The sequence below is a fragment of the Drosophila tropicalis genome, unplaced genomic scaffold, assembly GCF_018151085.1.
Source record: "Drosophila tropicalis isolate 14030-0801.00 unplaced genomic scaffold, ASM1815108v1 contig_108, whole genome shotgun sequence".
Classification (NCBI taxonomy): Eukaryota; Metazoa; Arthropoda; class Insecta; order Diptera; family Drosophilidae; genus Drosophila; species Drosophila tropicalis.
Genome location: NW_027172444.1, coordinates 63,818 through 75,820, shown reverse-complemented (window position 1 = coordinate 75,820; position 12,003 = coordinate 63,818). Strand labels below are relative to the sequence as shown.

At 37.9% G+C, this 12,003-nt stretch overlaps 1 protein-coding gene across 1 annotated transcript in view; it reads right to left on the bottom strand.

The window, feature by feature from the left end:
- Positions 1-11,415: 11,415 nt before the first annotated feature.
- The window catches only part of LOC137573016 (uncharacterized), a 53,956-nt gene continuing 53,368 nt past the window's right edge, over positions 11,416-12,003 (bottom strand). The window contains exon 3 of the transcript XR_011031776.1: positions 11,416-11,452. The gene's annotated coding sequence lies outside the window, so the exon portion shown is untranslated. The remainder of the gene's footprint in view (positions 11,453-12,003) is intronic.

Genomic DNA, 12,003 nt, shown 5'->3' with positions numbered 1-12,003 from the left:
AACAAAAAATTGTTTAAATACGATTTTGTTTCAACAAATTTTTTAGGTTTATGCCACAAAATCTGGATTTTGGACCACAGTGCACATGAGCGATGACGTCATCTGCAAGATGAGAGAATTAGTTGATGCATTGATTCGATCCCGAAATTCGCCAGTATTTGTCAATCTTGGTGTGAAAACGGGCTTCAGAGGGTATTATAAAATTGGTCAGATGTTTGTAACGCACAGAAGGAGACGTTTTCGAGCCCATAAAGTATATACATATGTATATTCTTGATCAGCATGAGAAGCTGAGTTGATATATACTCAGCCATCTTAGAAGATAACGCGATGAAATTTTTGTGGAAACTTTTTATTAACCGGGTAAGATAAAGTATGAAAATTGTCAGGATCGGACCACTACATCATATAGCTCTAGAAAAAACATTTTCAAAAAAATTTCATAAAAATTGGAGTATCTCCATGAAATTTGCTAATGAGATAGTATTGGATATAAAACATGAAATCCCAAAATTTCATAAATAGATAAATAGAACACAAGTTACATTCAATATAAATCGTTTCAATCGCTGTCGGCAGCGCTGCTTGCTGCTACATGAACTGTATGAGTATGCGTGCGTTGCTTTGCTTAGGGAATGATGGAAGAAGAAGAACAAATTGTAGTATGAAGAGTAAAATTGTTTTGTTTGTATATACATATGTACATAGATGAATTTTTTTGGACATGTAAAATTATTATTGTCAAGGACTGCCAGGGTATATAAACTTCGGCATAGCCGAATTTAACTTCTTTGATATTTAAATTTAATGTAGGATGAAATTTCTCTTCGGGAAGAACAAATGGTTCGATCCTAGAAATATCACAATAAGAAGAATCCAATACAAAAATATTTCCATTAGAATTTAAGACAGGATTGACTTGGGATAAAGATAAGCCTAGAAGGCCATCAATAAAGTCATGTGACATAGAGGGCAGCAGCATGGTAGATACATCTGTTGGTAACCCTGCTAAAGCGGGTAAATTAAAATCACCTACAACAATGAGCATGTCTTGACTGGAAACTAAGGAGGAGACAAACTGAATTGCCTCTAAATGATTTAAATATACCACCATGTCTGACAATGGTGGAATATAGGAACAAGTAATACAAGCATTAAAAAATTTAAAATTTACTTTAGCACCGACAAACTCAATCTCCTGGGTACTAGAAAATTTAATGATTTCAGATGATAAAGCAGCATCAACAGCTATCAGAACGCCACCTCCTATGCGAGAAATCCGATCACGTCTGAATATAGAAAAGTTTGTGGAAAAAACCGATGCATCAGCAATGTGTAACGCACAAAGCCTTAACGTAGCCGATGGGCAGCAAAAATTATTGTATCTAATTAGAATGTGCCCCATGGTTGGGCCGCCCAACTGTAACTAAATATCTATAACCACGACACATTTACAGCCGCGCTCTCTACCCACCCTACCATGATTTTCCTTTCAGCGCTAGGGGAAAATACCAGAACAAACATCCATATTCACATTAGATTGCCCAAAAGGAAAGTTCAGAAAATTACCTCATTATAAAAATCATTATTATTCACTTAAATTAATGTATTCTCACAATCATTCATTTCTTAGAATCAAATGTTTCATTCTGTAGTATTCTGAGAACAAAGTTAACTCGCATTAAAAAAAACCAAAACCATTCCATAATATATATGTATATAAGAAAATTTACAATTTCTTAAATGATCAACAAATTAATATGTAATTACTAAAAAAAATATATACATAGCTCGAAACTTTAACGCATATCGATTTATATTCAAAGATAATTAAATCAATATCAAAAAAAAATACTCTAAATACTCGGCATAATTTCATGAACATTAACTTCTCTTTTTTTTTTTTTTTAAACTTCGACCCACTGTGCAAAAGCAAAACGCAACGCTAACATACATATGCAGCGTATAAAAATTAACCGTTCAATTTTTTTCAACTCTTTACATACAAAATGTTTCAATAAAACAATTATGCATATTTATTCACTCTTGCCTTTTTTTCTTTTGATACTTTTCACTTTTCAGTTCATTCTCCTTTTTTTCTTTTCTTTACGCATGATTTTATTTGAAACACATTAGAAGTATATAAAAATATATAGAGGGGGAAACGGAGTGGAGATAAGCAACGACAGTTGTTTTCGCTTTTGTCTTTGCATTGAATACTCTTGCTTAACGTCTCCGACTTCGCTTTATATTTTGGTAACAAAAAAATGTAGTAGAAAAAACTCACCCTTGTAGCGTCCGACGAAGGCCTTCGAGGAATTGCTGTAGAGGCTATAGATTTAATTTAATTTTTTTTATTAATTATGTTCACATTTTTTTGTTTCGTTACCAAGTAAAGCAATTGCTCATGGTTGTTTTTTTTATTTTCTTTTATATTTTCACTTTCTTCTTTCTCTGTTATAGATTTTTTTGACCTTTCAATTTTGCATTAGATTTCATTTTTCCATTTTTTTTTTTGTTTTTGCTCATTTTTTTTCATTTTTAGTGTATGTTACCTCGCGACTTAAAGAAAAAAAAAATTTTGGTTTTGCACAATGTGGCTGGAAATGTTGCTTTGCGTTTTCTTCTTTGTATACTTTTTTTCCACTTGCTTCACTCCTTTTGCTTTTTTTTTTTCTTATTACCAATTATTACTTGTACACTAACTTATTCTAGCTTTCGATTATAGTATATTACCTAGATTTAAACAAAAAGAAGTTAAAAATTTTCATTTTCATTCGTTTTCACTATGGCTTTCTGGCTTAAATCCTTTTTTTACTTGATTTTCACTCTGGCTAGACTTTTTCCACCTGCGTTGTTTTTTTTTTTTTTTGAAGTGAAAACTTCTTTAGAGTCGTTGGGAGTGATTTCAGACTCGATGAAACGAAAAAGCGACATTAAAAAGAGACACATATAGATCTTATAGTATTTAGCCTGCGAGAGAATGAGATGCAAATGTATAAAAAGCATTATGAATAAATAGCGACAATGCGAAAATGAGATGCGTGCTTAACTACAGAACTCGACGGCAATTTATAAAGTGTCGACGTGGCTCTGTTGTTAGTGTGCTCGCTTGGCGATCGGGCGGTCGGGATTCGACTCGCAGCTTGATCGAAGTTTTTTTCATAATGCTTTTTATTCATAATGCTTTTTATATATTTATATATTTTTTTGTGATACATTTTTATTTACTTTTTATTTATGTACTTTTTATTTACTTTTTATACCCTTGCAGAGGGTATTGTAAAATTGATCAGATGTTCGTAACGCACAGAAGGAGGCGTTTACGACCCCATAAAGTATATAAATTCTTGATCAGCATGAGAAGCTGAGTTGATATAGCCATGTCCGCAAAATTTTTTCTTCTAGAGCTATATGATATAGTGGTCCGATCCTAAGGATTTTCATACTTTATCTTACACGGATAATAAAAAACCCCAAAAAAAGATTTCATCCCGATAGCTCTTAAGACGGCTGAGTAAAACGCATACGCACAGACGGAAGGACAGATGGACATGGCTATATCAACTCAACTCAACTGTGTAACAATCGCACTGAATCAACAACACGATCAAAAACAACAATTGACGCGGTATTTCAAAGATATGTATGTTGACAACATCGAAACCAAAGCATTTGTATCATATTTTAGCTATCATAAGCCACTCGTATCATTTGTTGAAATTGAAAACATTGAGGATGAATAATAATAAAATGAAGAAAATAAAATATGACCTTTATAGCAATATTATAATGAACCTATAATTATCCCGCTCCTAATGCTGCTTTCGTCTCATTCTCTCTGTTTGTTTTACGGAAGGTTTCACTTCTATCGTGTCTAACCGTTAGACGCACATTTTTTTTATTTTTATTGTTTTTTGTAATTCCTTTTATAATTAAATTAAACTTTTTGATAAAATGGTTGTCTGCTCAAAAAATAATTGCGTAGTTGCCACTAATGCGGCTGACTCCCATGATTATATTCTTTGTTGGTTGTGTGACAATGCGGTTACACAGGCAGAATCAAGGAGTCTATTGCTAAAGGTGGTGGCTTAAAATATGGATGTGATGCTTGCCGAGAGGTCGAGAATGAGATGCGCTCTTTCATGAGGCGGACCAAAGATAGCTTTGACACTTTAAGGGCAGGTTTTAACAAACTCCAGGCGGAGTCTACTGCGGTGGAGACTCAGTTCAGAAGTTTATTGCTTATGAATGAGTCTCCGAAACGTAAAAGGACCAGTCCCTGGGGTGTTTATCTGTTGATCCGCCAGCGTCTCTTATCATTCCCGACCGGTCTCATGCGCCGTCCACTCCCAATGTACAGCAATTGATATCGTTTAAGAGCCCGGTTGTGAATGCTATTAGTAAGGAATTACCGGTATCACCTGGGAATGATCTCTTAAAAACTATGCCTATTGTAGTGTCCGATGTGTCCAGGCAATTACCCATTCCAATGGATATTGCCGATAGTTCTAAAAGTATAGAGTGCCCCGTAAACAAGTTGACTGCTGCAGTGGGTGACTTGTCCAACGTTACTGCTGCGGCTGACGCTTCGGGACCGCGGCCTCTCGTTGGCATTCCACCAAAGAAACATATATTTGTTTCTAGGCTAGACCCTGTTGTCACATCTGATGATGTAATAGCCTATATTCGGAAGAAAGTTAACGTCTCGAATATTGCGGTGGAGAAGTTTAAATTTTCTTACTCTCGGGACATTTCGTCCTTTAAAATTAGTGTTTCTGCCAATATCTTCGACACTATATGTCGAGAAGATTTTTGGCCAAAACATATACTAGTTAAGGAATATACTGTAAAAAAGAAAAATCGGCAACCGATTCGCCTGCCAAAAACAACAACTAATACTATTCCTGCCACATCAGCATCTGCTGGTGTGTCAAAAAACTAACTTCGTCCCTTAACCTGGGTTACCAGAACGTTAGAGGACTGAAATCTAAACTTCCTAATCTCTATGTAGATAGTCTTTCTTTTGAACATAACATTCTAGCTTTTACAGAGACGTGGCTAAAACCTGACATTTGTGAAGGTGCCTTGAGTAAAACTTGCAGCTCAAAAGAAAAAAAAAAAAAATAAAAAAAGAAAGGAAGGCAGCATTTAAAAGACCCGCGAATGCACTGCTTGATTGCAGAAAGAAAGTTCACCACAGTAGTACATTTCTTTTTCCCATTATGCCAATAGCGGATAATGTCACTTTGACGAACGAAGATCAAAGCTAGGCATAGAGCATAGGCGAACTCTCTTTATAAATTCTTTTCAAATTGGCAACCGAGCGGAACAGTCCTTTGCAGGAAGTGAAAAAAATTAATATTTAATTTTTTTGTGGTTAAAATAACCCAAGTAAATTTTAAATCCGAATAAATACAAGCCATCCTTCATGGGCTTGAATCGGAAATAAAAAAGAAACCATTGATGTTGGTGTTCTCTATTTCAAGATATACTTCTTGAGTAAGTGCTAATTTTTCTTTGAATCATTAAAATTTGGTCATTTTTGCAAATAAAATTTTGCACGCAGATTTTCAAAGTCTCGGTATGTTCGTTCATGAAGAAAAAAAAAGGAAATTAAAATATATTGCTTTGATTAAGCAGAAGGTAATTATACAGCTCTAAAGAAAAGAAAAAAAAAAACGCATTAACGACATTCATATTTTATCATGTATATGTATATAATTTTTTTTGTTAGACAAACGTAAAGCCCAAATTTTGGTGTCAATGATTTCCAAAGCCAGAATTCCAAGACATTTATGTTGGATAGTGCAAGCAGCGAAGAAGTTATTCACCAAAGGGGACGAAGCAATTACATTGGCGACCATCTGATCAGTCAAATTTCGATACGACACCGGCGAGTGCTAGGGCAAGCGGTGAGAAGTGAAAACAGCGAAAACACGCAGCCCAAAGAATAAATTGTATCCGAGTTAAAAAGTGAAAAAAGTTGCAAAAAAAAATGTGCGTCTAACGGTTAGACACGATAGAAGTGAAACCTTCCGTAAAACAAACTGAGAGAGAATGAGACGAAAGCAGCATTAGGAGCGGGATAATTATAGGTTCATTATAATATTGCTATAAAGGTCATATTTTATTTTCTTCATTTTATTATTATTCATCCTCAATGTTTTCAATTTCAACAAATGATACGAGTGGCTTATGATAGCTAAAATATGATACAAATGCTTTGGTTTCGATGTTGTCAACATACATATCTTTGAAATACCGCGTCAATTGTTGTTTTTGATCGTGTTGTTGATTCAGTGCGATTGTTACACAGTTGAGTTGAGTTGATATAGCCATGTCCATCTGTCCTTCCGTCTGTGCGTATGCGTTTTACTCAGCCGTCTTAAGAGCTATCGGGATGAAATCTTTTTTTGGGGTTTTTTATTATCCGTGTAAGATAAAGTATGAAAATCCTTAGGATCGGACCACTATATCATATAGCTCTAGAAGAAAAAAATTTTGCGGACATGGCTATATCAACTCAGCTTCTCATGCTGATCAAGAATTTATATACTTTATGGGGTCGTAAACGCCTCCTTCTGTGCGTTACGAACATCTGATCAATTTTACAATACCCTCTGCAAGGGTATAAAAAGTAAATAAATAAAAAGTAAATAAAAATGTATCACAAAAAAATATATAAAAAGCATTATGAATAAAAAGCATTATGAAAAACTTTGACCAAGCTGGGAGTCGAACCCCGGCCGTCGACACTTTGTAAATTGCCGTCGAGTTCTGTAGTTAAGCACGCATCTCATTTTCGCATTGTCGCTATTTATTCATAATGCTTTTTATATATTTGCATCTCATTCTCTCGCAGGCTAAATACTATAAGATCTATATGTGTCTCTTTTAAGTGTCGCTTTTTCGTTTCATCGAGTCTGAAATCACTCCCAACGATTCTAAAGAAGTTTTCACTTCAAAAAAAATACAAGTTCTAGGTAAAAGGGTTAATGACTACAGGTCAGTCAAAGAGAGAAAAAAATATCAAAGAGGTTAAATTCGGCTATGCCGAAGTTTATATACATACATACATATGTATGTACATATGTACAAACAAAACAATTTTACTCTTCATACTATAGAAATTCTTCTTCCCTCATTCCCTAAGCACTCCAAGTCGGTGGGTCAATGGAGACCTACTAAAACAACAATACTGTTGTGTTCGAGTTCGAACCCCGACATAGATGGAGTTTCCCCCAATGAAGCAATACTGCAAGGTAGTTAGTTCCGTCGGGGATAATGGAAAAAACGATTGTGTAATAACGAATAATTTTTTTTTTCATTTTCTAAGCAAAGCAACGCACGCATACACATACAGTTCATGTAGCGTCGCACAGTGGGGCCTTCTGGCATTTAGCATTGCAAAAATCATAGCGTCTAAACCAATTAAGCGATTTCAAATTTAAAAAGCATATAATAAAGAATACCTTAAGCTTCAAAATGAATGTTTGTCAAAGGTGCTAGGTGTTCGTGGTGCTGTAATATTCAAGGTCAAAGTCAGAAAATATTTCCAAGCATGTTTTTCCTTTAAAAATGGATCGAAACCTGGTTTTTTTTCAATCACAAATGGATTTTTTCATTGTTTTAGACGACTATGTAACATTTTTTTATGTTTTAATTTGATTTTTTAACATAATTACAAAAAGAAAAAATAAATTTTTTTATTTTTTTTTAGGTTAATTTTGAAAATTTGCTATTGATGGCTGATTTTCTTCAAAATAATTTTCAATATTTACATCAGTATCTAATAAACTCAACATTTCGGGACTATAGTTGCTATTTTCCAAATACTTTCGTGATCGCACGTGTCTCAGTGATGCAATAAGTGGGTCCGAAGAGGCTGCTAGCATGTTAAAAAGGTCTTCATTTTGTCTAACACGAGAAGTTTTTAATGTATTAGTGTATCTGAACCTTTTGTAGTCCTTGTTTTTACATTCCTGTGCTTCTTCGGATAGCTCTCCAACTGGTAAACACTGATAATCTATTAAATCCTTTCCGTGAGCCAAAATCCTATGTACCGTTGGGGTAAGCTTTTTTTGCGGATACAATTTACTCAAAAGATGAGCAGTCTTTGAAGTATATTCGGCAAATTTTTCACCATTTACCGTTTCCTTGCAATTTATAATATTCAAGATAACAGCCAACCTTTTAATGATCCCTTGACTAACACCTGTTATAAAAGATGTCACTTCATCATTTTCAAAAAATCTTCTTGAAGTATTTCCAACATTCGTATTTCCGTATCCGTACTTTGGGCAGTCAACTTTCAGTCCCAGCTTGCGAGAGAATTCCTGCTCTGAATATCCTCACGAGATGTTTTATCCGTTTTTGTTTCTCCTGACCGAGGAATTAATTAATTAACAATTTATCATTGTAGAAAGGCATATATGTAAACAGGTAGTATTTGCAAAACAGCATTACGCAATGTTATCATTTAAATACAAAGAAGCTACAGGCCAATACGCATGCGCTCTTCTTCTTCCTTATACCTGCGTCGCATTTTTTAGGCGAGGTTGCCTTAGTTTTATGGCTTACGCATCGCTGTCGCAGGTCCCCGCATATTGGGACTATATATGTACATCTGATAGGTAAATATTTCACCTACCTAGTGTGTATAGTCCGGTAGTGATACTAGTTGAGTCTTGCTAGTTTTATTCCATCAAAGTTCAAAAAATGCCAATATTTAGTACATTTTTAAACGCTTCTAATTCAATAACTATTTAAGTAATTATTAAAATTTATGAAACATGCTATTAATAAAGAACATACTTTTCAGATAAAACCAAAAAATCCAAGATCGATTGTTGAAATCGCCCAATATTCAGTTTTAAAGTTGCGATTTTTTTTTTTTAAAAATTAGCATTAGCACCCATGAATCTCAACCGATTTAAAAAATTTTTCGGATTCATAATCTCTGAAGTATTTCCTATCGATTGCATATATCATTTTTGCAAAACGCGATTATGAAAAAACGTATTTTTGCAACGCTATCCGAGCAGAGGCCCAACTGTGCGTCGCGTCTGCGTGTGTATGCATGTGCTCTGTTGATTTGATGATGACGTAGTAGGCAACCAGCAGCGCTGCCGGCAGCGATTGAAACGATTTATATTGAATGTAACTTGTGTTCTATTTATCTATTTATGAAATTTTGGGATTTCATGTTTTATATCCAATACTATCTCATTAGCAAATTTCATGGAGATACTCCAAGTTTTATGAAATTTTTTTTGAAAATGTTTCTTCTAGAGCTAAATGATGTAGTGGTCCGATCCTGACAATTTTTATACTTTATCTTACCCGGGTAATAAAAAGCCCCCAAAAAAAATTTCATCGAGATACAATTAATGCGGTAGCTGATGCAATACCTGCAATGCCGAAACCATTGCACACTGGGCTGAACTGCCAAATATGTGGCATAAAGTCGAAAATTTTGTGGAAGCAAATAATAATTCTAATTATGTATATTCAAACTAGAGTCTCTAAATAGGAAAAATCGATGATAGCTTTTATCAAACATGCAACCCTGTCATTCTGATAATTAAAACAAATAAAAAAAGTTCGAAGTGGCGAAAAATTCATTAAAATTGAGTCGCCAAAGACGGAGAAAGTTCGAGGAAAAAAAAAAAAAAAAATGTGTGTTTGATTTAACCTGAAAGCATTAGACGCACAAGTTTGGTGGCGTCAGTGGAAAAATTTGTACAAGAGGGAGACATCGGCATTGGCGTCACAAGCGAGCGAGTAGGTAAAATAGTGGTGAGTCAGATGTGTACAGCAGGGTTAGGCACAAAGAGAGCCAGCTCAAACTGTCAGTGTATGTGTGTGCTTTACACTGCGAAAAATGAAAAGTGAATAAAATATGGCTCAATCACACAAGAAAATAAATGAGAAAACAACCCCCAAATTAATTTTTTCATGTGCAGTTATCCTAATACTGCTTTTACGCTCTCAAGTGCACTTCGTGTTGACTTTGGCATGCACACAGATGGTAAAACGATCATATGCCGAATAAAAGTGCCCGCACGGGCTATGGGTGCCTACCTCTGGTGTACAGAATGTTCGTGGAGGGGGGAAGAATCTAAATAAGCCGCGGGTGCCAATGTCTTCAAGGGTCTGGTGCGTGAGTAGTAATTAAAACGCGCGAGAACTTCGTTTTAAACTAATTTATATTTATTAGTATTACTTTACAATATGTCCCGACACACACGAGATGGATGCGGGTTGGAAAATTTTACAATCGAAAGAAAAAAAGGCAAATCACAAGAGAAGAACGGGTGTTCGGGTTAAAATTTCGTATTAGATTAAATGGCGATGCCCATGGGAAAAAACAAGTCACCCCTGCTGGTGTGACCGTAGATGCCGAGGATCAAAAAAACCTCCTCACTGCTTTTCGCCGCTCACTGCTGTTCACCCGGTGGCGTTGCAATTGCCACCCTGGACATATAATGAATGGGGGACGGCAGCGTCCTGGAGCGCCTAGATCCCACAGGAGCCGGAGACGACCCATCCGAACACGGTGCTCTGGGCTGCGGGCATACCGCTATGACCGGGCACACAGCCTGGTTGGATGACCTCAAGATAGAGGTCTGCCCCGAGCACCACGGACACCGACGCCGGCCGATAGAAATAGGGGTCGGCCAGGATCAGGGTGGCGAATTTCTCCCGGACCGGCGCCGACACTTCCCGGATAGGAGTGCGGATGAGCAGGTCCTCTTCGACCCGGAATATAACATTCCGTCGGAACGTCTTGTCGGACCTCGACTCGAGGACAGCCGTGCAGGCTTGGTCGACCCCGACCTTGGTCACAGCCAACCCCAGGGACCGGGCAAAAGAAAGATTGATGCGGCCCTCAGCCGCACACGCATCGAGGAGGACGCGGGTCTCGAAGGATTTCGAGCAATGGCATTGCCCAACCGGAGGACTGCTGTTGGCATGACAGTCGTCGTTCTGGCGTGGAGCAGGGAGGCGACAGAGATCTCGGGTGCGCCTTCTGGGAAGCGGAGCGGTCGGACGAAGATCGGGAACGGGGTTGTGGCGGGGTGCAGCACGCCCGGGGGAGGGTGATGAGCTGCGACGCCGGGCTGAGACGCGTTGTCTCGGCAGTTGGTCGGCCATATGGAGCAGGGTATGGTGCCTTTGACCGCATCTTCGGCAACCATGGCGAGTCCGGCACGCGTCAGATGAGTGCTCGTGTGCCAAGCAATTGGAACAGTACTTATTTATAAGCACCGCCCGGAGTCGCTTTTCCCCTCGGAGGTTCAGGAAGCGCTGACACTGCCGGAGTGCATGAACCCCCCGACAGACCCGGCATCGGTACCCGTTCGTCCCATGTGGAGCAGATCGTTTGCTGCGGTGGTGCGGCAGACGCGTGGGGGCCATGTCGCTATGGAGGGGTGAGCTGAACGAACTGCAACGAAAGAAATTACGTAGGGGGAGTGAATTAGTCGATGCACGGGAACGAACAACATGCACGGAGACGAGGAAGCAACATAGAGGAATTGGGAATCACTATGGAGTTTAGGCACGCTTCGATCCTACACAGGAGAGTGGAAAGTTCCTCGAACGTGTACTTGACAGTCGAAGAGGACTTGTAAAACAGGGTCTTAAAACTTTTGACCCCTGCTTCCCACAGTCCTCCCATATGGGGCGCGCTTGGCGGAATGAACTGCCAGGATAAAATGTGCTGGGGATATGCCTTCATTATCTGAAGCTTGGTGGCGTTCAGGAAATCTTTTTCGAGCGCCTTTGAGGCCCCCTACGAAGGTTTTGCCATTGTTGGAGTAAATGCCCTGTGGCATTGTCTCCGTGCGACAAACCGAGAGAAGGCTGCAAGAAATCGTTCAGTGGTGAGGTCGGAGGTAGCCTCAAGATAGATCGCCTTCGTGCTGAAACACACAAAGACGCAGACATAACCCTCAGTTATGAGACACGCACGCCCGGTGTAATTCTTGATCTCGA